This window comes from Sciurus carolinensis (assembly GCF_902686445.1).
Source record: "Sciurus carolinensis chromosome 14 unlocalized genomic scaffold, mSciCar1.2 scaffold_124_arrow_ctg1, whole genome shotgun sequence".
Lineage (NCBI taxonomy): Eukaryota > Metazoa > Chordata > Mammalia > Rodentia > Sciuridae > Sciurus > Sciurus carolinensis.
In genome coordinates this window covers 743,761-767,668 of record NW_025920109.1, presented here as the reverse complement: position 1 = coordinate 767,668, position 23,908 = coordinate 743,761, and the positions used below count along the sequence as shown (strand labels likewise).

The following is a 23,908-nucleotide window of genomic DNA, read 5'->3' as shown; positions in this document are numbered from 1 at the left end:
AGTACAAGATTGACTGATCTTTCAGCAGGTGTGATTTGGCATGTTTCCATTGGCTTAGGGTACCCAGGTCTTAACATATTGACATATATGGTTTGGAATGTTAGGCATTGGCTCATGAGCTCCTGATAGAAACCTAGGCCTGAAATATTTTATACCCTAAATACAGCCTGTAATGGTTGTGGTTCAGCTCCCTTTTCACAAAATAGACCAGTGAATTTTCACTAAAGTATGAATAGTTTATTGATTTAAGTTACCATATAACCTTGAAGAAAGAAGTTAATCTAATTTTAATATATTAAAGAACACTATCTACAATAATTAGGAAATACTATTAAAATGTTTCTCCTCTTTTCTAACTTCATATCTGTGAGATTTGATTTTCTTCATATAGCTATATATATTATGATATGTTGTGATATGGAGTAAAGCAACATATCACAACAGATACAAAGCAAAAGTAAATAAAGAATACAGCTGTCTTCTATCAAAATAGACTCTAAACAACTTATTAAAATGTTATAAAAGACCATTCTTAACTAATTTTTTTAGAAAAATCTTTTTCATAAAAATGTTATTCATACTAACATGAGAGGTGTTTTTAATGCATAAATAAATATTTTAATTTTTCTCATATTGTATGGCAAACATCAGCAGTAATCTATATAAGTAAAAACACTTGGGGTCCTTAATAATTTTTAAGAACTTAAAATGAATTCCAAGACCCAAGAATTTAAAATCCACCACTGAAAGCGGGTCCCTTTATATGCTTGCCACCACGACTGCATTTATTATGTGCTTAATAATTTAATTGGTACTTATTTAGTTTTATCATTTTAGGTAATCAGATTTTAAGAGACTTGAAAGTAAAACAAAATTAGATGTTCTTTTTTTGAGTAATTTTTTTCTACTAGAAGATAAAACTTTGTAGATTAGCTTTGAAATTTTTGTTACTCTCAGAATACTTTGATAGAACTTAGTTTTTAAAAACCCATGCAGTTGTTGTGGGAACTCAGCTGACTCTTTAATAGACAGGAACAGGTCAATTTGACCAGCTTGATCTTAAACACCTAGCAAAACATTTTAAACCAAAATATAGCCATTCTTGGACATTTAAAAGAAATAATAGTTAAATGTAACTTAAGATGTACACTTGTGTTAGTCCACTAGAATAAAGACTAAACGCAACAAAAGAGAGATTCTTAGGCAAATGTGCCTGATAACTATCAAGAGAAACTGCCAGATTCTGAAGTTTTTAGTCATTTAAGGCCTACAAACACAGGTAGACTTAATCTATGTTTGCTAGTATCTCTACTAAATGTTGTGTTTACATTCCTGATAACCTAGACAATGTTAAAGTTCCCAAATAAAGGCCTTGTCCTCTTCAGCCTTTGCTAGTCCTTGTTATGGGAACAAATTCTCAGTTCTTCCACCCCCTAGTGAGGATATTCATTGGCATGTTCCAGATTCTGCAACATTTATCTTGTACTAATTTCATTTCAGTACTCATGTCTTTTTGTTCTTCTCTCATAGAAGTACCCATCCCCAGATGCCTTTACAACCTGCTCTGCCCCAACCAGACTTCTACCATAGACCCCTCGATTAACCCAATGTCTAAAAAGGGAACTCCAAACTGCTTGCCCCATGCTTCCCCCTTCCAGCTTATAGAAGCCATAGTGGTTATTGACCCCCTTCCCCTACAGCAGAAAATGAGTTCCTAAAATTAGAGGGGTGAATAAAGCCAGAATTGGGGACAGGAAGTTAGTGTAAAAATACAGGATCAGTCAAATTGAGGAAATGAAGTCCATGAAAACCATCTGCCTCTGGAAGTCTGGAAGTTGAAGACTGCCCCTAGGAGAATGGACATTTTACATCTCACCTGCAAAACCAGCCCTAGTCACTTAGGCAGGAAGGAGAGATAAGGTGGGAAAGAGCTGGAGAACAAAAGATTTTCTCATAAAAACAGAAACAGAGGAATGTAATACAAAGCTGCTCCCCCACCCTTTCTGTTGAATCACAATCTAACTTGTCAGTTTGAAAGCTGCTCTCTCCGCCATTTCTCTTGCAGTCATTTCCCCACCTCCCAACTTCTTGTCAGTCTGTGAACATCCTAACTAGCTATTGGTTCATCAGTCAGCTTGCAAGTATCCTTCTCCACTATTGGTTCCCTGTTAGCTTGCCAGAATTCAACTGCTTAAATGTAGATACCCCGCCATCTTTTCTCATGCTTTCTCTCCCCCTGACTCACTTTCTTTCTCCTCCTCGCTTTTCACACTCTCTCTTGCTCACACCCTTTCTCTTTCGTTTCTCTTTTCCTCTCATTTTCTCTCTTACCCTGCAGGGAGACACTCTGTTTGCTTAATAAACCCTCTTATGTGATTTCCCGTGTCCGGTGTGGTTTTTGTGGGTTTTCTTACAGTTTTGTAAAATTGAAATTTTAATTTTTCACAAATTATTACAATAGTTTTACTTTTGGAAAATTTTACTGAATTTTATGAGTATTTCAGTTTTTTACTCAGTAATGAATTAAAAATTTACTTTTTAAATGGTGAATTTTTCTTTGGTCATTTATAGACTTCTACTCACTTAGTATTTTGCTACTTGTGTGAAGTGTAAATTTCTATTTGCATTTACTTCCTTAGAAAGGAAATGAGTGGGCCACCTATGTTTAAACAAAAATATTACAAGTTATTTACATATGCTTGCATAGATTATAGTCTTTTTAGAATAGTTTATATTGTTATTTCCCTTTTAATTGTCCCCACTCCTCCTTCTCTCTTTGTCAAACTGTATTTACTGCTCTTTGACATAATCACAAAATGAATGGCAATGCAGAGAAACATTCATGAGTTTTTGAAATGCAAAAGGAATGTCAAAGACCATCAAAAATTCACTTTAATCTGGGAATACTCTGAGTGCTTTAAATTTTGCCTCTAACTTCTTTAAAGGAAGCAAAGCAAATTTTATCTTCTCACAGACTAGTAAGTAATTCTGATTACTGCCAGGTGCATTGATGCATGCCTGCAATCCCAGTGGTTTGGGAGACAGAGACAGAATGATTACAAATGCAAGAAAAGCCTCAGCAAAGTAGTGAAGCCCTTAAAACAATTTAGCAAGAACCTGACTCAAAATAATAGCTCAGTTTTAAAGAGGCCCTGGGTTAAATCTCCAGTACCAAAAAAAGAAGAAAAGAAAAAAACAAAAGACAGAGAAAAGAAATTCTGATATTTCCATGAGATATTATAATCAACTTTGTTGCTTTTGTTATTTATTTTATTGCATAGTAAATACACTTGGGGCTTCAAGTAAGTGAAGGTCATTTCAGTTTGAATCTTTATACTGTAAGTTGTTCTTGATCCTTCTGATAATTCTACCCTTTTTTCATGACCAGTGAAAATCAGAGGTCTAGGAATTACAAAATAGTCATTTTCATTAATGATAATTTAGGGTCGCGGCACCCACCGCCCATAAAGGAAGACTCCAAGAGACCTTCTCATGCAACACGCACAGGGTTTATTGTCCAAGCATGCTGGGGCCCACTACATGTCCTTACAGCAGGACAGAGGCAGAGAGCCCCGAGCCAAAGTACAGTGGTCTTTTTATAACAGCAAGGAAACAAGCAGTTTTCTTGGGTGGGCAAATTTATGGTTTTACCAGCAATTTGGTGATGTTTATTCAAGGTTAGCTCCTGATTTACTAGCAATTTGGTGATGTTTACACAGGATTAGCTCTGGAGCTCAGTTCCTTATCTGTTTTAGTCACAAAACTACAACAAAATGCAGGTGGGGGTTACATTAACTTTTCTGGGCCATTTTATGACTTTCTTAGTTAACCCTCTCCTATCATTTAACTTTCTCATGTCCTTTGGCCTGAGCAACTCTTACAATAAAAATTGGCTTGTGTAGAATTGATACCGCCATTTACTGGTGACGAGTTCTGCTCCTTCTACTGTTGGAGTTTGAACACTGAGAAGCATGCCAAGGCAAGCATATTAAGGAGGTTTTATTTAAAGTTAATAATACAGACTTCTCTGGGGAGAAAGAAGGAGGCCATGGCTGATATTCTAAAGTCCCAAGCAGTGAGTATACCCTACATTTTTTATAGGTTAAGGTCTCTTTTGTTCTCCAGTTCTCTCCCCCCTTATTTCTCCTTCCTGTCTACATGACTAGGCCTGGTTTTGCAGGTGAGATGTAAAAAGTGAGAAGCAGATGGGGCAGGGGGAGGGTCAAAGTGATTCAGCCAGGCTAGGGTCCAGGGGGCATTAATTAGCAGCTCCATGCTTGCAGTCCTTGATAAGGGCAGGTAAATTTGGTAATCAATGAGCTCTGGATATCCTTAACATTCCACCAGGGGCATTCTCCACCTTCCAGAGGCAGATGGCTTTCCTGGCCTTCATTTCCTCCACTTGACCTGATCCCCTATTTCTACACTAACTGCCTGTCCCCAATTCTGGTTACAGAATCATGTGACATTATTTAGTGGAGTTTGAGAGATTGTATATTTCATTTCATACCAACACCAAAATTCTGATTGTAGACCAGTAACCTATTTGGACAAACATGCTTGTTCATGATCTTCTCAGGAGCAGGAGAGTAAAGTATTGGGGGAGCTACAAAAACTGGCAACTTGCAAAGCTATAGGATAAGCAAATTCATATCTCTGTTCTTTACCTCCTTATAACTCAGTCTTAGCATCTGAAAGATAAATCAGAAAGACACCTTCTATCATATTAATTAACAAAAATTATAGAAAATAATTTGCTTTACTTGTTTCTCAAAGTTGGGAGATTAATAGTAAAATCAATAATAAATAAAATATTGTCAACATCATTCAGTTACTGTTAGTCATAATTCAAATTTCTGGTATTGCTTATGCAATTTTTATCCAATGTAATAAAGTATTGATTTATGGTTTTTGATATTTTTCATATTTTAATCAGATATATAAAGTTATGTGTCATATAAAGTTATAATGTAATAGTAATCTCAGCTAAAAAATTCTCTTGTTTAAAATAAAATATATGATAAAAATAAATTTATTTTCTTAATCTACCTTTCAAAATTGCTTCTTCTTCAAGTGATCAGGATTTAAAGCCTTAGAGATGAAAATAACTCTAGTACTAATGACACATAAAGTTGAGAACTCTAGTCTTCATTTCTGGATAATTAGTGTATTCCATATTAAATTGACAAAGGAATGGCAAATGTTGTGCATCATTTACAACAATTAGTAATACTCAAAAGCAATGAGGTCTCTCTTAGTCTAAACTTATTCATGTAACAAGAAGAGGACAGAGTACATTGTAATTTGTATTCCATGGAAACATTTTCTGAATGGATTTCTGCAAGAAAATTGTCAGTAAAACTCAACTGGATTATAGACTAATGGCTTCAGGATATTTAATAAAAAAAGTGGTTTAGCAAGTAAATGTTAGAATTAGGTTAAAGGTGATAAAAGCTTATAACTGTGGCAAGTAAAATTGTGTATCTTAGTGTCACTGACCTATTTGGGATTAATTTAATTTCAGCTAGAAAATAATTTTGGTACTATGACTTATAGACAAAAGGAAAACATTAACTTAGATTAAGATAAACTAAGTATCTACACCTTATACCACATACATTCAGCACATAAAATAAGAAAAAAATGTGGTCTCAGAATTATTGTATTTAGATTAATTATGTAATGATATGCTGGCCCAAGACCACATATAGTCAGCAGAATTCATAAAACCAATTTTGTTGAAGCTTCAAGGAGTCACTGAGTAGCCATCTCAGTATCCCTGTTGAATGGAGTCATGGTGAGGATAGGGACTAAGAAATCCTCTATATTATTAATGGATTTCAGTATATTTAATTCTTTTTTTTTCTTTTCCCTAGTAAAGAGTAGCCAGATCTGTGTTAGTTCCCACAAGACTTACTCAAGTGATATTGTCACACTGTGGTATCAGTCACCTGACATGCTTCTTGATTCTGCAGAGTATTCAACTCAGATTGACAAGTGGTAAATATATAGAGATACAAAATTGCCACAATTATAATTTAGAAATCATGTAGCTGATAACACAGGGAATAATAATAGTGATCTTAAAAGAGTTGTTATTTTAAGGAACCACAGCATAAGCAGTGAGTAAGAGTTCTGGCATGTTATCAAGATTATCTATGTTTAAATATCAATTTTTTCATCCAAATCACTGGCCTGTGCCTTAGAGACCACATTTAAGTAAATGGGAATATTTAACAATAACTACTTTAATGTTCTGTAGGTAATGTTAAGGCCAAATTATTTAACACATAAAAAACTCAGAAAAGTGTTAATTGACACAGAAATTGAAAGCAAAATTATTTTATTATTATTTAATATTCATCGAAATCTATAAGTTTTAAGTTGTTCTAAAAACAATAATCAAAACACCATAACCAGCAAAAGTAAGTTCTGACAAAATCTTAGAACAACAACACTTATACATGATAAGTACTTATAAATAGTTGCTGTAAGCTCTGCGGAGCTTGGCGGCAGGACCAAATGTAAGCTCGGAGGGCTTGGTGGAAACAGCAGCCAAATAAAATGGGATAGAAAGTGGCCAGAGCAAGCTTTATTGGAATTTGGCTCTCAGGAGAAATTCCCAGGCCTCCAGGGGTACAGGAACCCGGAGAAAATTGCACATGGCCCTGGCTGTCCAGAATTTTTATAGACTGGGAAGGGAGGGGGTCCTGTTGAGTGACAGGTGGGTGTGAAGGGTCAGTGGAACTTTCCATCCACCTTGCTGCAAACTTTCTGGTCACCTTTTGGTGGGCTGGTCTTTGTTCCAGCTGCTCAGTTTTGCCCCCTACTGTCACCTAATTTCCGACCTAACATCCCAAACTTTTTGGTGATATTGGGTGCTGGAGTCCATCTGGCTACTTCCTGCATGTTAGGGGGCATCGTGCAGAGAAAAAGGTTCAGATTTTAGGTCAGTGGGGAGGCGGCTATAAGAGTGTAGGAGCATCTGGTTGTAGGTCACCTTGGCAACCTCACTTATGCGGTTCCGGGCAAACCTGAGAAGACAGGGAGAAAAAGTTAGCTGAACTTGTATTACAAATAGGGGAACAAGGGTAGGAGTCAGCCAGGTGACAAGAGAGGAGTTCAGCCATCCTGGCCAGGGGCCATTTGATTCTTCTTGCTTCAGCCTTTTATTTAGATGTTTGAGAGTTTTGACGTTGCTTTCATTAGACCAGTTTCATTGAAGCAGCAACAACATCCTTCTCTTAGGAAGAGGCATGTTCCCCTTTTGTCTGCTGTCAGATCTAGCACTCAATAGTTCTGCAAGGAAACTTGAGCGATGAATGTTATTCATCTTTGCAAGGATGTCAGAGGGGCAGCAGATGCCTCTACTACCTTCTGGAGTTGCTGTTCTAGCTTTTGTTTGGCAGTGACTGCATAATCAAGTACTCTTGTTAGTATAACCTGTGTTTAGTAGAGATTGCTATATTTCTGTGACTTAGGGCTAGATAATCATTCTAGCAAGCATAGATTAAGCCTATCTATGTAGTTTAGGAGGATCTGTAGACCTTACACTGACTAAAAACTCCTGATTCTGGCAGTTTCTCTTGATAGTTAGCAGGTCCATCTGCCTAAGAATTTCTCTCTTGTAGCTTCCAGTCTTTATTTATTCTAGGGAAGTTAACACAAGTATACATCTTAGGTTGCTTTTAACTATATTTCTTTTAAATGCCCAAGAATGGCTATATTTTGGTTTTAACTGTTTTGTTATGTGTCTAAGATCAAGCTGGTCAAATTAACCTGTTACTGATTTTTCTTGGCCTCTGTATATAATCAATCTTTAAATTTGATCTTAACCATCCAGCAAGCTAGTATCACCAGTCATAAGTAAGACTGCTGGGCTTTAACTTCAATGTTTATGACTTTACATTTATTTACCCCCTTTTATCTAATTGGGGTTTACATTATCTGTCCTATCAGTGATGCCTTACTATTTCAAGTTAATTCACGGTGTTTGCTCTTGAAACAGTACTTCTGAAAAAGTTAATCAGGCAACAGAGTTTACAAGGAAAATACAAAATGGAATCACCAACAGTAAAATATTCAGTTTGTGCAGTAGGTATCCAGAATTTTAGCTGAGTCTTAGTTATTCATTATATCCCCTGTTTGAGATCACAGTAGTCTTTACAACAAACATCAAACTTTTGAACACAACTTTAAATGAATTAAAGTCTGGCTTACTTTGGAGCCATTCTAACATTCAGCAGGATGAGACAGAGCCTTATTTCAGATAAGGCATGGCTTTTCACAAAACACAGATTTTGAAGATTAAGCAGAGATCAGATGGAACTCTGTTCTCTGATGGAAATGCAGTTTTAAATTTGCATCAGCAAACTTTATATATGTCTTATCAGGTTAAAGAATATGTAAGCATTATTCTTTGTTTTCAGGAAACTTACAGAGACTAGGACATCTATGTAACTTTTTCATAGCTGCAAAGTGCAATGTTAGGAGCTCTGTGTAGCTCTCAAGAAAGTCCACTGTCCAAAGTTACTGTAAGGCAGGCAGGAACCAGAGAAGGGAACTGAGGAAACACTGGTTATCTGGCAAAGGAATTCCTTCCTGCCTGAGAACTGTGTGCCTGAGATCCATGTCAGAGCTGATAGAATTCTTGCACAGAGCCTCCCCAGCGAGGGTACTGCCACAGCAGTCAGGCATCTTGTGCCCCTGCACAGGAACATTCCCAGGTACTAGGTTACAGTCTGTCTTATGTACATATAACCAACTTAGTTATATGCAAACTTGTTGAAATTTGCCCTTTATTTACACAGTCTTTCTTAGCACTTACTTTGACCCTCACATATTTTATCACACAAGAACTTTCTGCCTTAGAAATATATATATTTTTTTTTACTTTCTACTGAATACATTCCCATACTTCGAACCTTCTGTTTTTCTTTCCTATCTGGTGAGCACTTTCTGGTGAAAAATTCACACTCCTTCCATATAGGTCAATGTGAGTGAGCAATCAAGAAGGTATATTTGGAATCTGTATGGATGTTGACCTGTTTACCTTTGGATAAAATTAGAACCCTGATCAGAGGAAAGAATTCTGCCTTTGGGGAATTCTGCCTTCTGTAAGGCAATTGGCTTCCAGAACTGAGGCAGTGGTGACAACTGCGTAAAGCAGCTCTACAACATCCATCAGGGCCCAGCACAGAACTGCCATCTACAAAAACGGTTAGGTTTGGTAAGAGGAGTGGGTAATTGAAGAGGTCTTCACAAGGTGAACATAGCATTTTTAGAACCTGTGGGAGTGGAAGGGATTTATGGTTTAAGGGGTCCTGCAGTTGATGGGTGGAAAATACAATTATTGTTTGAAGTAGGGTGTTTTAGAGCTTCCTTATTAACTTGGCTGCTGCTGTGAGTGCTCAGAGACATGGTAGCCACCTGCAAACTGGAATCAAGCTGCTTGGAGAGATATGCCACCAGTCTGTAAGAAGGGCCAGTTGGCTGCATGAGGAGACCAGTGGCAACACCGGTTTTTCATCCGTGAAGAGGTGGAAAGGACGGTTAGGGTTGAGGAGAGAGATAGCAGGGAAGGATATAAGAGCATCCTTGAACTTGTAAAAAGCATTAGCTATCATCTTGGGGGAGGTAAGGGGCCTATGTGGAGTCTCTTTTGCTGCCTGTTATAGGGGTTTGGCAAGGAGTGCAAAATGAGGAACCCAGTGTCTGAAAATCCAGTTAAACCCAGGAAGGAGAGAATGTAATCTGCCATTTCTTGTGGCTGTAAGTCACACAGGGCTTGGATTCTGTCTGTTAGAGTTAGGAGTGTGGAGTATGCCCAAATATGTGACTGAAGGGGTGGTGAACTGGACTTTGGCTGGGGAGACTCAATAGCATCGAGAGCCCAGGAAGTTAAGGAGCTGGGCAGTGTGAGTCTGAGAGGCCTTGAGAGATGGGCTGCATAGGAGGAGGTCATCCACTTATTGCAGAAATATACTATCTCCCAAGTCACAAGTAGCCAAATCCTGAGCTAAGTCTTGCCCAAAAAGGTGGGGACTGTCCTGGAAGACTTGGAGTAAAACTGTCCAAGTCAGGTGTTGAGACCTAAAGGATGCAGGATCCTCCCATGTGAAGGCAAAGAGGTAATGAGTTAGGATGGAGGGGAACTGTAAAGAACACATCTTTGAGATCCAGGACTGTGAAGTGGGTGGTAGAAGGGGGGATGTGGGAAAGAAGGGTTTAAGTGTTAGGAACCACAGAGTGGGTGGAAATAACTGCTTCATTAATTAGATGGAGGCCCTGGACCAAGCAATAGGTACCTGAGGGTTTATGTACTGGCAGTATGGAGGTGTTACAAGGGGTGTCAGTAGGGATAAGGAGTCCCTGAGTAAGCAACCAACCTATAATGGGTTTAAGTCCTTCCCTGTGTGTACGTGAAATTGGAAACTGGGCACATGAAGGAAACTTAACTTGAGGTCTCAGTTGGATAAGGACTGGCTTGTTATGGGAGGCTATGACTGACTTGGAAGTATCCCAGACTTGGGGGTCGACTAGGTCTGGATGATGAGGCTTTAGAGAATGTATGACACAGAGGTAGAAGAAGGTGAGTACTAGCAGTGTGCCTGGGAAGAAGCTGTAGGGGGATCCTAGGGGTTGGAGAACATCTCTTCCTAGAAGGGGGACAGGACAGGAGGGAATAATTAGAAGTGTGTACAAGGATGTCCCTCCAGGGCACAGGCTAATCTAGCTGTTCTGCTTGGGAAGGAGGATTTTCCATCAATCCCCATAACCAAAATCTGGGAAGGAAATAAGGACTCAGAGTGGGCAGAAAAGACAGAATAGGTGGCCCCAGTGTCCATAAGGAAAATTATGGACTTACCCACTACCTGGAGCTTTTAACCTGGGTTCAGCTAAGGTTAAAGGGATCCTTGAGTCCGGGCTCCTTCAGTCTTCTGCGAGTCCCAAAAGCTCATGGGAAGGGATTGCCTGACTGGCCACTCCTCTGCGTAGAGACACTGAGAAGGGACTGGCCATAGGGCAGTCACTCTTCCAGTGTCCTGCTTGCTTGCAGGCAAGATATGATCTTGTGGGGGGCTGCGGGCTTGGACATCAAGCCTAGTGACCTTCAAGTTCACACTTGAAGCAAGCCCCTGGTGGAGAAGATTGCTGACTTCCCTTTGAAGCTCTCACTGGAGCCACAGGCCACAGGGCAAATACCAAGGCTTGGGATTGGAGTGTCACCTTTTTCTGTAAATGAGCTTGCCTGGCCAATTTGGCTGAATTTTGGGCATTACAGACTTTAAAGGCCATTTTTACCAGATCTTGGATAGGGGTTTGAGGGCCCTCCTCAGCTCTTTTGAGCTTTTTTTCTTATATCAGGGACTGATTGAAAAATGAAGTGGGTTGCTACTTCTGTAGCCCCAGAGGGAGATTCAGGGTCCAGTTTAGTATATCTAGTAAAAGCCTCTGTAATGCAGTTAAGAAACAGAGCTGGATTCTCATCTGGATTCTGGGTAATTTCCCTCAGTTTTAGTGCCAACATGGGAGGAGGGAACAGACTGGGCAGAGGGACATTCTGAAGGAGGTGGTGGGAGAGCTCTGAGGAGGAAGCAGAGGGAAGGGGGAGTTGCATCCACGGGAGATGGGTGGGTTTTCAGCCAGGAGAAGCACAGAAAGAGGGGGCAGGGTTCTGGTCAGAGCATGGAGGGGGTGGAGTTTGGAACCACCCTGGGGAGGAGAACATGGGTGGTGGAGCAGGTAGAAGGAGTGGAGTGAGTGCTAAATTCCAAAAAGAAAGCTTGTGAATGGTTGCGAGTGCCTTTTGGTGGCCATCTTGAGATCTAAAGCATACTGAGGCTTGGCCAGGGCTGAATAAAATACTAGCCACTTTTCTACTTTAGGACAAGGTTCACCCAAGTCAGCAAGAATTTGAAAGTCAAGAGTGCCCTCTTGTGACCATCTTGAACCATTATCTAGAATATACAGGGGCCAGGCTATGGTGGAATTAAAAACTAACCGCTTATGACTTAAGTCTCCCAGTTTAGTAAAATTACAGTGGTACAGCCCAAAGGAGATTTGGGGTCCAATGAGCTCCCAGTATTTCTCATTAGCTGTCCAATTTTACCCAGAGAGATGTACAGAAGCAGAATACGCATCCCAGTTCTGACTTGTACACCGGGAAGATGGCAGTTGAGCCAAAAGTTGAGATGTCCCTCAACTCGTGGGGACCTGAGATGGACACAGAGGCTAACTGGAAGCCCAGACATCTCTGTGGTGACCAGAACCGGATGAACGGTGGGAGTCTGTGGCACGCCAATGGAACAGAACCCCCAGTGGAATGGAAGGAAAATTGGAGCGGCAAATGGGAAAAAAAAAAAAAAAAAAAAAAAAAAAACAGGGAACTTACCTCGCTTTGAAGCGGGATGGAGTAAAAAAGGAGTAGAGCTGAGCAGAACGGGATGGAATCCCCTGGTTCTTCTGAGGAGGGGTTGGCCTTAACCCCAAGGCATGGGGGAGACCGCAAAACCCCTCCCAGGTTTTGGCACCAAATGTAAGCTCAGCGGGCTTGGCGGGCACAGTTAGCAGTCAAATAAAATGGGACAGAAAGTGATTAGAGCAAGCTTTATTGGAATTTGGCTTTCAGGTGAAATTCCCAGAACCCCGGGGGTACAGGGACCCAGAGAAAATTGTGTGTGGCCCTGGTTGTCCAGGGTTTTTATAGACTGGGATGGGTGGGGGTCCTGTTGAGTGACAGGTGGGTGTGAAGTGTCAGTGGAACTTTCCATCCACCTTGTGGCAAACTTTCTGGTCACCTTTTGGTGGGCTGGTCTTTGTTCCAGCTGCTCAGCTTTGCCCCTACAGTCGCCTAATTTCCAACCTAACAGTTGCTATCAATTACTGAAATTTTGTCATCTATTGAAATAAAAGACAGTATTAGGGACCTGACTCATCTGGGAGAGGGTAGTAAATACGGTGTGTTCTCTAGTGTCAACACTGGTTGCAGGACCCTACAGTCCCAGGAAGTGTTAAGAAAGGGTGTGTGCATGTGTGGGAGAGGTGCCTGTGCATATTTAAGCATAAAAGGGCATTTTGTAAATCTGATTGAGTTAAACTATTGTATGTATAAACTGGACTAAACAAATCTGTTCCCTTCTTGAGAAGAGGTACCTGTAACCGTTTATTTTCAAATGTTTGTTCCTTCACAAACTGAATGATTTCCTATTCTACCTACAAGAATACATTATAAAATGTGTGATTAGCTGTTCTCTGTGACCCTTTCTGGCACTGTAGAGGTACTGAACCTGTCAGTCAGGGTCTCCATTTTCCTATTATGTTCGCTTGCCTCTCCTCCCCTACATGCATACCAGTCTTCCTGTACCAGACACAGATGGAGACATTTTTTAATTCATCCAAGAAAGCCAGAGTTAGGTCAACCTGGAAGTGAGATTTGGTAGAATAGCAACCTCTGTCACCAAATCTGGCAGTTCACATTCTCCTTTATCAAAAAAGTGACCTAAAGGAACAACAATGGTTTGGGGTTTTTTCTTGTTCATCACTTCTCCCTTCTCAGTACACAGCAGTGGATAGAATTTAAGATTCAAATGATCAAGAGACCATTTTTCAAACCCATTCCACTTTCTTGAACTCAACCTCAAAAATTATATGTACTTCTTTATATATCTGTATTTAAAGTATTTTTCAATGTGCCATATTTAGGGGTAGGTAACAAGATACATTTCCAAACTTGTTTCCATATGGAAAAGTAAAGTTTGGGTCATTTGAAGTAAATATAAGAAAACCAACATACTACCTCTAAACACCTCTCATCACAAAGTATTTATTCCACAAAAATAATATCACAGTAAAAATGATACATATATGAAAGTGAATGAAGATCTGCAATCACAGATAAGACATGTACAGAGACCAATGTTCAGGTTGTATAGTTCTAAAAAACTTCAGCCATAGCACTTTAACACTGATCAAAGAAACATTAAAAGAAGGTGGGGGGGTTTGTTGCCCTTTGGATCCTATTCTGACTAAAGTACTTATTTTAAGAACACACACAGCATGAGGCAGTGCTCTGAAAGTTATTCTCCATTTCTACTGTTGTCCCTGCATACAGCATTTTGATCTATCAAAAATTTTATTATTCCATTTCTAATAAGTGGATCTAGAGTGTAGTTAAAGTATTTTGAGGAAGAAAGATACCAAGAATAAGATTTCTGTTCATTTGAATATTTCCAGTCAGCATTTAATTTTAAAAATATATTAAATTTTAGTTGAAATTCTTGCCCATTGACTTATTTTATGTTCTCTAAGAATCTTGCATTTTGTATGTATTCTTTTATTCTACAGTTTTAAAAAATATTTAGTTGTCAATGGACCTCTATTTTATTTATTTATATGTGGTGCTAAACCCAGTGCCTCACACATGTTAGGTAAATACTCTACTTCCCTACTTAGTTATACACTGAGTTATAACTGCAGCCCTTATCCTACAATTTTTAATGATATTTCTTTTTCTGTTTTGGACCAGTAGTTGTTTATAGCTAGGCCTTGGGGAAAAGAAATTGGAATGCCCATCATTGTCCTACCTTCAAATGAGTTCAGTGCCCCAGGGAAAATCTCAGCTTCTTTTGCAAACCTGTCCTGATCAAGAAACAGGCGGAGGGAAGCATTTCAAAAGTCCCTTTAAGCTTCTAGCTCACACATTTTACTTTCAGTAATTTCCAGTTCCCTGAACCAGTTCCTTTTATTTTAGTAAAGGGATAACCTCTATGAGAGAGTACCAGTAGTGTCTGTTTGTGGATTTTGGAGCCAGTCTCATCACTTTGCAGTTACAGCATACTGGAGTTGTTGAATTATTTTCCCCTAAAAACCTGTGTCTCCACAGAGGAGAGAGAAGCTTGATTCCAATCAAGAATCTGAATTTCTAAATAAAGCTAATTTTAGTTTCTGAAAATTCAAGTAATATGTTTTCATAAAGTTAAAATTTTAGCCTTCTCATAATCCCTGCCATTTAATGCCTGGTTTGGATCAGTTATTTTGTCACATTTCAGGTTGATTTCTGTTACATTGTAGTTAAAGATTAGAGTTAACCTAATCTTCAATGGAAACTTTCTAATTCATTTATCTACTTTGGAATATTCCTGGTTCATGTAAACGTTTGGTGCCACTGTAATGGTGCCTCATGATTTTTTTTCTTTGTTTTATAAAACAGAAAATATTTTATCATTGTTCTAAACTGTACTACACAAAGAATTTCTTTGTTGTATCTGCAGGTAGTTCCACAGTGATGTGATTCCTGAAGAATTTTTGCCAGGTTTTCTTCCAATGTTACCAAAAATGCAGTAGAATATAAAGCAGTTTATCATGTCTCAGGTTCCACAAGCAATGCCTTCATTACCTAGTTTGATATTTTCATTATAGTACTTTTTTTATTGTAAACAAATGGGATACATGTTGCTTCTCTGTACATGGTGTAAAGGCATACCATTTGTGTATTCATAAATTTACATAGGGTAAAGTTGTTTGATTCATTCTGTTATTTTGTCCCTTCCCCCCACCCCTCCCAACCCTCTTTACCCTCTATACAGTCCTTCCTTCCTCCATTCTTGCCCGCCTAACCCTAACTCTAACCCTAACACTAATCCCTCGCACCCCCCATTATGTGTCATCATCCACATGTTAGCGATATCATTCGTCCTTTGGTTTTTTGAGATTGGCTTATCTCACTTAGCATGATATTCTTCAATTTCATCCATTTGCCTGCAAATGCAAAATTTTATCATTCTTTATGGCTGAGTAATATTCCATTGTATATATATACCACAGTTTCTTTATCCATTCATCAGTTGAAGAACATCTAGGTTGGTTCCACAATCTGGCTATTGTGAATTGAGCAGCTGTGAACATTGATGTGGCTGTATCTCTGTAGTATGCTGATTTTAAGTCCTTTGGGTGTAGGCCAAGGAGTGGGATAGCTGGGTCAAATGGTGTTTCCATTCCAAGTTTTCTAAGGAATCTCTACATTGCTTTCCAGAGTGGCTGCACTAATTTGCAGCCCCACCAGCAATGTATGAGTGTACCTTTCTCCCCACATCCTCTCCAACACCTATTTTTGCTTGTGTTCTTGATAATCACCATTCTAATTGGGGTGAGATGGAATCATAGGGTGGTTTTGATTTGCATTTCTCTTATTACAAGAGATGTTGAACATTTTTCCATATGTTTGTTGATTGCTTGTACATCTTCTTTTGTGAAGTGTCTATTTATTTCCTTAGCCCATTTGTCGATTGGATTATTTGTATTCTTGGTGTAGAGTTTTTTGAATTCTTTATAGATTTTGGAGATTAGTGCTCTGTCTAAAGTATGATTGGCAAAGATTTTCTCCCACTCTGTAGGCTCTTTCTTCTCATTGCTGATAGTTTCCTTTGCTGAGAGAAATCATTTTAGTTTGAATCTATCCCAGTTATTGATTCTTGCTTTTATTTCTTGTGCTATGGGAGTCCTGTTGAGGAAGTCTGGTCCTAAGCTGACATGTTGAAGATCTGAACCTACTTTTTCTTCTATAATCTGCAGGGTCTCTGATTCTGACGTTCTTAATCCATTTTGAGTTTAGTTTCATGCATGGTGAGAGATATGGATTTAGTTTCATTCTGTTGCATATGGATTTCCAATTCTCCCAGCACCATTTGTTGAAGAGGCTATCTTTTCTCCATTGCATATTTTTGCCCTCTTTGTCTATATGAGAAAATTGTATTTATTTGGGTTTGTGTCTGTATCCTCTATTCTGTACCATTGATCTGCCTTACTATTTTGGTACCAGTACCATACCGTTTTTGTTACTATTGCTTTGTAGTAGAGTTGAAGATCTGGTATTGCGATACCCCCTGCTTCACTCTTTCTGCTAAGGATTTCTTAAGCTATTCTGGGTTTCTTATTCTTCCAGATGATTTTCATAATTGCTTGTTCCATTTCTGTAAGGTATGTTATTGGGATTTTAATAGGAATGACATTGAATCTGTATAGCATTTTTGGTAGTATGGGCATTTGACAATATTAATTCTTCCTATCCAAGAACATGAGAGTTCTTTACATCTTCCAAGGTTTACTTTAATTTCTTTCTTTAGTGTTCTGTAGTTCTCATTGTAGAGGTCTTTCACCTCTTTTGTGAGATTGATTCCCAAGTGTTTTATTTTTTTTTTTGAGGTTATTGTGAATGGGATAGTTTTCCTAATTATTCTTTCCAAAGATTCATCACTTATGTATAAAAATGCATTAGATTTTTGTGCATCGATCTTATATCCACTACTTTACTGAATTCACTTATGAGATCTAAAAGTTTTCTGGTGGAATTTCCTTGTTCCTCTAAGTATATAATCATATCATCAGCAAACAGGGATAGTTTGAGTTCTTCTTTTCCTATTCTTATCCCTTTAATTTCTTTGGTCTGTCTAATTGCTCTGGCTAGAGTTTCAAGGACGATATTGAAAAGAAGTGTTGAAAGAGGGCATCCCTGCCTTGTTCCAGTTTTTAGGGGGAATGCTTTCAGTTTTTCACCATTTAGAATGATATTAGCCATGGGCTTAGCATAGATGGCCTTTACAATGTTAAGGAATGTTCCCAGTATCCCTATTTTTTCTAGTGTTTTGAGCATGAAGGGGTGCTGTATTTCATCAAATGCTTTTTCTGCATCTATTGAAATAATCATGTGATTCTTGACTTTAAGTCTATTGATATGGTGAATTATATTTATTGATTTCCTGATGTTGAACCAACCTTGCATCCCTGGGATGAAACCCACTTGATCATGGTGCACTATCTTTTTAATATTATTGTATGCGATTTGCTAAACTTTTGTTGAGAATTTTTGTGTCGATGTTCATTAAGTATATTGGTCTGAAATTTTCTTTCCTCAATATGTCTCTGTCTGGTTTAGGTGTCAGGGTAATATTGACATCATAGAATGAGTTTGGGAGGGTTCCCTCCTCTTCTATTTTATGGAATACTTTGAGAAGTATTGGAATGAGCTCTTCTTTAAAGGTTTTGTAGAACACGGCTGAGAACTCATCTGGTCCTGGACTTTTCTTTGTTGGTAGGCTTTTGATGACTTCTATTTCATTACTTGAATTTGGTCTATTTAAATTGTGTATGTCCTCCACGTTGAGTTTAGGCAATTCATATATCTCTAGCAACTTGTTGATGTCTTCGAAATTTTCTATTTTGTTGGAGTGTAGATTATCAAAATAGCTTCTAATTATGTTTTGTATTTCAATCATGTCTGTTGTGATATTTCCTTGTTCATTTCGAATTTTAGTGATTTGGGTTTTTGCTCGTCTTTTCTTTGTTAGTGTGGTAACAGGTTTATCAATTTTGTTTATTTTTTTGAAGAACCCACTATTTATTTTGTCAATTTTTTGTATTGCTTCTTTTGTTTCAATTTCATTGACTTCAGTTCTGAGTTTAACTATTTCCTGTCTTCTACCACTTTTGGTGTTGGTCTGTTCTTCTTTTTCTAGGACTTTGAGCTGTAGTGTTAGGTCATTTATTTGTTGAGTTTTACTTCTTTTATTGAATGCACTCCATGATATAAATTTTCCTCTAAGTACTGCTTTCATAGTGTCCCAGAGATTTTGATATGATGTTTCTTTGTTCTCATTTACCTCTAAGATTTTTTAAATTTCCTTTTAAAATAATCTGTTATCCATTCATCATATAATAGCATATTGTTTAATCTCCTGTTTTTTACCCTTTCATTTATTTCTAACTTAAATCCATTATGATCTGATAGAATACAAGGTAGTGTCTCTATCTTCTTGTATTTGCTAACATTAGCTTTGTGGCATAATTTATGGTCTATTTTAGAGAAGGATCCATGTGCTGCTGAGACGAAAGTGTATTTGCTCTTGGTTGGATAATATATTCTATAAATGTCTGTTAAGTCCAAATTATTGATTGTGTTATTTGATCTATGGTTTCTTTGTTCAATTTTTGTTTGGGAGATCTGTCCAGTGGTGAGAGAGGCATGTTAAAATCATTTAGTATTATTGTGTTATGGTCCATTTGGTTTCTGAAATTGAAAAGTATTTGTTTGACATACATGAATGAGCCACTGTTTGGGGCATAGATGTTCATGCTTGTTATGTCTTCCTTATTTATGGTTCCTTAAGCAGTATGAAATGTCCTTCTTTATCCCTTCTGACTATCTTTGGCTTGAAGTCCACATTATCTGAAATGAGGATGGATACTCCATCTTTTTTGCTGAGTCCATGTGCATGGTATGTTTTTCCCCATCCTTTCACCTTTATTCTATCAGTATTTCTTTCTATGAGGTGAGTCTCTTGCAGGCAACATATTGTTGGATGTTTCTTTTTAATACAATCTGCCAGTCTATGTCTTTTGATTGATGAATTCAGGCTATTAACATTCAGGATTATTATTGAGATATGATTTGTATTCCCGGACATTTTGTTCATTTTTAAAATTTTATTTATTTATTTATTTATTTTGACACAATTTGGTTTCTCCTTTATTTGACAATTCCTTTAGGATAATTCCTCCATTTGCTGATTTGCTTCTTTGTTTTTCATCTCTTCCTCATGAAATAATTTGCTGAGAATGTTCTGTAATGCTGGCTTTCTTTTTGCAAATTCTTTTAGTTTTTGTTTATCATGGAATTATTTTATTTCCTTGTCAAATTTGAAGGTAAGTTTTGCTGGGTATAAGTTTCTTGGTTGGCATCCATTTTCTTTCAGAGCTTGAAAAAATTTCCAGGCCCTTCTAATTTTTAGGGTCTGGATTGAAAATCTGCCAATATCCATATTGGTTTCCCCCTGAATGTAATTTGGTTCTTTTCTTTCACAGCCTTTCAAATTCAGACTTTATTTTGTATGTTAGGTATTTTCATTATAATGTGCCTTGGTGTGGGTCTGTTGTAATTTTGTATTTGGAGTCCTATAAGCCTCTTGAACTTGATTTTCCATTTCATTCTTCAGATTTGGAAAATTTTCTGATATTATTTCATTGAATAGATTGTTCATTCCTTTGATTTCTTTCTCTAAGCCTTCCTCAATCCCAATAATTCTTAAATTTGGCCTTTTCAAGATATCCCATAGTTCTTGGAGATTCTGTTCATGATTTCTTACCATCTTCTCTGTTTGTTCAACTTTGTTTTCAAGGTTAAATATTTTGTCTTCAATATCTGAGGTTCTGTCTTCCAGGTGTTCTATCCTATTGGTTATGCTTTCTATGGAGTTCTTAATTTAGTTTATTGTTTCCTTCATTTCAAGGATTTCTGTTTGTTTGTTTATTTTCAATATCTCTAACTCTTTATTGAAATGATCTTTTGCTTCCTGTATTTGCTCTTTTAACTGTCGATTGGTGCGATCATTCAATGCCTACATTTGCTCTTTCATCTCCTCATTTGCTTTTCTGATCATTTTAATTATGTACATTCTGAACTCCCTTTCTGTCATTTGTTCTGCTATGTTTTCATTGGATTTTATTGATGTAACATCTAGATTTGTTTGGGGCTTTTTCTTCCCTTGTTTTCTCATATTGCTCAGGTATCAGTAGACTGCTAAAATATTGCAGATTTCCTCTATTGACTTATAATGTCCCTGAAGATTTCTAGTATACCCCCTCTTATCCTTCAGTAGCTGGAAATCTTGGAGGAAGTTGATAATGTGGTCTCCACAAGGAAGCTGCCTCTCTAGGTGTGGTGGCCTTCAGGTGGGGTATATTCCCTGCTAGTGGGCAGAGGTGCCTCCACTTGTTGACCAATGGTCATCCAAAGGGAAACTAGGCTGTGGGCTGAGGCAAGGCCTGTTTGGGTCTTTTTCTCTGATTTTTCAGTCCTTGTGGGAAATCTCACATGGCAGGGGAGGTCTCACCCGGTGGCAGGGGAGGTCCTCAACGGTGGGGAGGTCTCGCTGGTCATTTCCCCTCCTAGAGGTTCCCCTCAATCCACAACTACCACCTGGGCTGGGCTGCCTTCCTCTGCAATGTTCCCCGGGGCCCGGACCTACCTCCTGGGCCTGGGAGTCTCACCCTTTGCAGATGAGTCTCCTTAGGGGCTGCCTCTCTTCAGAGAATCTGTCCGCAATTCTGGAACCTTAACTCCACCCCTCAGCTTGTCTCTGTGCATCTTTTCCACCAGGAAGCCACCTAGGTCCTGGGTCCTTGCTCTGCATCTAATCGCCTGGCTATGCGGCCCCTCCTCTGAGCAGCCACCTGGAGCCATGTACAGCCGCTCCAATCCCAGCGACCTGCCGCATGACTCTTCCTCCTGGCAGCCACCAGGTTTTCTGGTGCAGTTGTTAGGAGTCCAAGCAACCCACTGCATGCCTCCTCCTCGCATCAACTGCCCATAGCCCTGGGCAGTCACTCCAAGTCCAAGTGACCCACCACACTCCTCCTCCTCCTCCAGGTAGCTCCCCACTGTGTTCAGGAGTGGTTGCTCTGAGTCCAAACAGCTCACCATGAAGCTCCTCCTCTGGGTAGCCACCCGGAGTCCCAGTGGTTGCTCCGAGTCCAAGCGCTGTCCTGAGTAGCCTCCTCTATGATGCTCCCAGTTGTCCGAGTTCACTGCTCCAGTGGGGGGAGGGTTGTCTCATTGGGCAACTCTACTTCACAAAGTTCCCTGCGTTCCAGGACTACCACCCCATCAGACGCCTCCCCAATGAGAGAGAGTCACCTGGTGGCTTTGAGTTGGTCCCAAGTCTCTCAATATCTCCTTTTTTGAATCCTGACTCCAGGAGCAACATGAAATGCAGTCACCCTCTAGTCTGCCATCTTGAAACCCCCTATAGTGCATTTTTTGACCAATCAAAAATTGTGACTATCCTCACAAAAGTCCTACAAAATCACTTCTTCGTTGTTTGAGTTTATCTCCAGTGAGCTTTCAAACTATTAGATTTTTATTAAAAAATAAGTAAAGGTGTTTCATAAGTAAAACAGAAAAAAATGTTAGATTTTTAAATGTTAATTATGGTTGCAGGTATTTAGAGAAACCCAACTCTTATTGATACAGTAAATATATCAGGTAGTTGTGATTTTTCTATAGGAAGGATCAGTGCTAATCTTTTAAAATAATATACTCAACTGGAAAGCATAGCATTCTGGATGCTATGGACTGGTGAGTATCCATTTCAGATTTTTTTAGGTAGGAGAAAAGATATGAATATCTAAGTGGCTTCAAAGATTAAAAAATGCTCCTCAGAACATTTTCTTTTTTTGAATTTTTTTGTCTAAATATGGCTTACTTTACTCTTATAAAATGTTACTTCTATATTACATTTATTATTTTAATTCAAAAGAGATTCTAAGGCAATTCTTCTACAATTGAAAGCTAAAAGGAAAATGATATGAATATGCTTTCATATTTTGCCTATTGTAAAAAATAATAAAATTTTACTACAGAGTTCTTTGGTACTAATTTTTGTCTTTCAAGTATTTTCTCTTAATACTAAAAACATATAAATCTTTTACATAAAATTGAATGTAAAGGAAGACACAACTGGTTATAGTGTGTATACAAATACAGTTCAGCATCTGCAGAATTAAAGAGAAAGAAGGTTCACATCCTTATTAGGCCCACTGAAAACATTAAGAAAAGTTCTTCACCATCAACAGTGTTCAATTTTTAAGAGCTAAGAGCATATAAAAACAAAAACATTAAAATTCACTTAATGCAAAATGGATTTTCATATTTACTTGAATATATAAAACCAGTTTTTAAAATGGCAAAATATATGTAGACTATCCATGTTATAAAAAGTGCAAACCAAATGGACAGAGGTTTTCACAATGTCTTTCTTTTGTCATGGGTAAAGTAGCCCAGGGAGACAAACTTGATCAGTTAATGAGACTTTAATTTCAGCCAGACTGCATTAGAATTTCTGAGAGGTCAAAGAAAACAGTACTGGAAAATCAGCTCTTTCCAGACATGATTGGCACTGACATGTGACTGTTAAGCAGGGGGGGCAAATGCAGGGTTCAAAAAAAATTAAAATAATTATTACCAATCCCATGGGGAAAAATGTTTTTTTTTTACATTCCTAAACAGACCACAGTGGTTTGGTTCTCTCATCACCACAGTGATGGATCAATTTCACATCTGTTTATCAAATGATTTATAGATGACAATTGCAAGATAACCTAAAGCAAAGAAGAATAAAGCCCACAAAATGTCCTTAATTGTTCTATATGACAGGCTACAAAAATATATATATATAATTTAGATGTTACTAAAGAATATTCAAATACTGGTTTTAAAAGGTTCTAGGCTATCTAGGTATGCTGATCTTTAAATATTGAGGAAAAAAATTTTAATCAGACTTTATTAATCCATAATTTCTAATACTATATTTTGGGATTTGTCATCAGTTTTCCAGAGCACTACAAGGCTATTTCTCAGTAAACTAAAAATGAGGATTGTTTATCTTAAAATATTTAGAAGAAATATCTCCTTTAGAGTTGAAAATGTATTTTTAAAAATATTTTTATTGGTTCTACTTAGTTACACATGACAGCAGAATGCATTTAGTTTCATTGTGCACAAATAGTTTACTTTTTTTGTTGTAGTTGTCAATGGACCTTTATTTGTTTATATGTGGTACTGAGAACTGAACCTAGTGCCCCACTCATGCTATAAAAGCCCTCTACAACTGAGCTCTAAATCCAGTTCCTGAAAAAATGTTTTCATTGAAATAATATCAAATTTATTAGAAAAATGACTCATAAGAAAAAAAGAACTTAGTGTACACTTAATTTCTGTATTTTTAGCAACTAAGGTGATATATACTAAGATAAAAAGGTATACATTTTAGTGACAAGTGTCAGTTCTGAACCTAATCCATAATCTGTTCTCTCAACTGAACAAGCTGTAGTAAAGTCCTCCTGTTAATACCTGACT

At 38.0% G+C, this 23,908-nt stretch overlaps 1 pseudogene; it reads right to left on the bottom strand.

Moving 5' to 3' along the window:
- Positions 1-6,910: 6,910 nt before the first annotated feature.
- Positions 6,911-23,908, bottom strand: part of LOC124973320 (5'-AMP-activated protein kinase subunit beta-2-like) — a 140,179-nt pseudogene continuing 123,181 nt past the window's right edge.